Source organism: Prionailurus viverrinus, chromosome A2 (genome assembly GCF_022837055.1).
Source record: "Prionailurus viverrinus isolate Anna chromosome A2, UM_Priviv_1.0, whole genome shotgun sequence".
In the NCBI taxonomy this organism is placed as follows: domain Eukaryota; kingdom Metazoa; phylum Chordata; class Mammalia; order Carnivora; family Felidae; genus Prionailurus; species Prionailurus viverrinus.
The window spans coordinates 18,394,977-18,398,403 of record NC_062562.1 but is presented as its reverse complement, the minus strand read 5'-3'; positions in this window follow the sequence as shown (position 1 = coordinate 18,398,403).

The window sequence follows — 3,427 nt, the reverse complement described above, 5'->3', positions numbered from 1 at the left end:
CCCTCCCCCGCACCACCAGCCTCTTGAGGTGGCGTCCAATCCGCGACGGTGTCTGACTGCGCGTAGACTGCTGGGAAGTGTGGTCGCTAAGGCATCCTGTCACTCACGCCCTGTGTTAATTTCCTGCGCATTTCGTTGTTGTTGTTGTTGTTTTTCAAAACCAAGGGCGGAGTTGCCAATCTGCCATTTGCAGACCCAGATTAGAACTCTTACCTTTATTGGTAATTCTTTGCCTTTGTTACAAAGGCCTTAAAAGAGTACAGTTTGTGTTCACTGACACGATGTAAAACGTCACGTGAAACCCAGTTTTAAGAGAACTAAGGTTAGTTGACCGACTATTGCATTATTGGACTCTAGATTGTTTGGGCTAAGTGCTTTAGAAATACCTATTTTCATTTTTATAATCTATGAGATGGTTATTAAACCCAGTTTGCAGGTGAGGAAAATGAGGTTTGTGGAAGTTAAAAGAATTCTTTAAAAAATTTTTTTTTCTTTAGAAGTAATCTCTATATCCAACATGGGGCTGAACTCACAACCCTGAGGTCAAGAGTCATATGCTCTTCTGACTGAGCCAGCCACGCACTCTGAAATTAAGAGAATTCTTGAAGGCAGATCTTCAGAGTGTCATTTGATTGATATTCTCCAATCCAAGGCACAGGCTCCTGAAAGTCATTTTCCAGGGTTAATTTAACAGTTAGTAGTTGGATGTCTAATAGCATCTCAAAATTACAGTCAAAACTCACCATCATCCCCTTCACAGCCCTTCTCAACTCATAAATGGCAACTCCTTACTTCCAGTTACTCAGGACAAAAACCCTGGAGTCAGTCATCTATGTCTTTTCTCCCTTGCACCCAATCTATTAGTAAATCCTGTTGACTATCTTCAAAATGTAAATTTAGCATCTGACCACTTCTAGACTGCTTCAACTGCTGTTCACCTAGTCAAAGCCATCATCAGTAACCTTGTCTGAGAGAGTAGGTCACACAGAGTTAATAGTAGTGGAACTGGGATTTGAATTAATAAACTTGATTTCAGAGTCCATGCCCTCAGCTACCAAAGCTCCAGAAGGGCAGGGACTTGTGTCTGTTTAGTTCATTCACTACTGTACCTATCCCCAGTGTCTCTACTGATACCTGGTACATGGTATGTACACAATAGATATTTGTTGAGTGAACAAATAAATCCACTACCAAAGCCAAATGTGTAATATTTGGGGTGGAATAAGGCAAGGGTTCTTGGGTAATTAAAAGAGGTATTTTGGCCTGGGACTGGTCAGAGAGACAGTGGTATTCCAGTGCCATTTAGTTAGCATAATTTGCCCTTTGGCATTATTTATAGAGATATTTTAGTGGAACTGTTTTTTTCAGGTCACATATACACACATGAAAAATTAGGGGCACCTGGCTGACTCAGTCAGTGGAGAATGTGATTCTTAATTTCTGGTTTGTAGGTTTGAGTTCCACATTGGGTGTGCAGATTACTTTTAAAAAAGTATTAAAAGTTAGACCATGACAAGGCAGATATCGGTTATAGAAAACTGCACCCATGTTCTTTGGATAAGAGATCTTCAAAAGTAAGTAAAAGGATGTTGGTGAGTGATTCCAAGCCAGAAGCTTCAAATATACTGTAAAATCTTTTTCGTGGAAAAGCATCTAGGAAACATGTTCTTTTTTTATTTTTATTTTTTAACGTTTATTTATTTTTGAGACAGAGAGAGACAGAGCATGAACGGGGGAGGGTCAGAGAGAGGGAGACACAGAATCTGAAACAGGCTCCATCCAGGCTCTGAGCTGTCAGCACAGAGCCCGACGCGGGGCTCGAACTCACGGACCGTGAGATCATGACCTGAGCTGAAATCAGCCGCTTAACCGACTGAGCCACCCAGGCGCCCCGGAAACATGTTCTTTAAACATGTTTTAACTATGGGTTATCTGGAAACTCTGGGTAATCAAAAAACCTAACAACAGATGGAAAGGTAGAAATTTCTGATTTTGGAACAATGGGTAACATAGCTTTCTTCTTCCTCTCTCCTCTTTATCTATCTATCTATCTATCTATCTATCTATCTATCTATCTATCTATCTACCTACCTACCTATCTGTCTGTCTGTCTGTCTTGGTTCAGGCTGCTATAACTACCACAGACTGGGTAGCTTATAAACAACAAAAAATTATTTTTCAACAGTTCTGGAGGCTGGGAAGTCCAAGCAGGGGCCAGCATGGTCAAATGAAGGTCCTTTTCTGGGTTGCAAACTTCTTGTTGTATCCTCACATGGTAGAAGGGACTAGGAAGCTCTGCGGGATATCTTTTACAAGAGCACTAATCCCATATATAATGACTCCATCTTCATGAACTTAATCATTTTGCAAAGTCCTCACCTACTAATACCACTACCTTTGGGGGTTAGGATTTCAATGTATGAGTTTGGTGAGGGGAGGGGACACATGCAGATCATCACAGTATCTACACACACACACACACACACACACACACACACACACACACACACCTTTTCACACGTATGTACGTATTTATATATAGTGTCAAAGTCACAGGGGAAGAGTAGATGTATGTAAAACTTCCATCACCAGATAAAAGTAAAAGTATGTGACCACGGGACTCAAATATGTGTTCAATGAAATTTAAAAGTTAAACATAGGGGCACTTGGGTGGCTCAGTAGGTTAAGTGCCTGATTCTTGATCTCAGCTCAGGTCTCTATCTCAGGGTTGTGGGTTCAAGCCCCGCATTAGGCTCCATGCTGGGTGTGGAGCCTACTTAAAAAAAGAAGATATAAAAGTTAAACATAGAGAAAGGTAAACCCCAAAATGGATGATGTAGATGCCAAGATTCCAGAACCTGCTAGACTTAATGGCCACTAGCACTTGACTGCCTCGTTCCCAAAGCAGTTCAACAAGCACTTCTGAGTATCCCTGAGGTGCTTGCTGGATTGGGCTCATTACCTGCCATAAAAGCTGTATGGCTGTTCATAAATGGCACATAATCATCCTTAAACTTGAAGAAGTTGCCTAGGAAAAAAAGATGCCCTCCATCCAGAAGGAAGTGCCACCCTCCCAAATTCTCTGGTAGCTGATCTTTTTTGTGGACACTGCCCATTTGAGCTCCAGAGCAGTGCCCCCAACGGACTGTCTGGCAGCTGATGTGGGTCTGGAAAAGTTTAACAAGATCCCAGCTAATAAAGAAACAAAGACAATAGTTATTGTTTAAGATTTTATTCTTAAATAATCTCCACACCCAACATGGGGCTCAAACCCACAACCTGAGATCAAGTTGCATGCTCCAAATGAGCCAGCCAGGCACCCGTTTCTTGTTTTAAATAAAGCCACATATGTTCAATATAGAGCAAAGTTCTTTAAGACTGCTTTTCCTAATGTTCTGAAGTAAAAAACAAAACAAAACAAAACAAA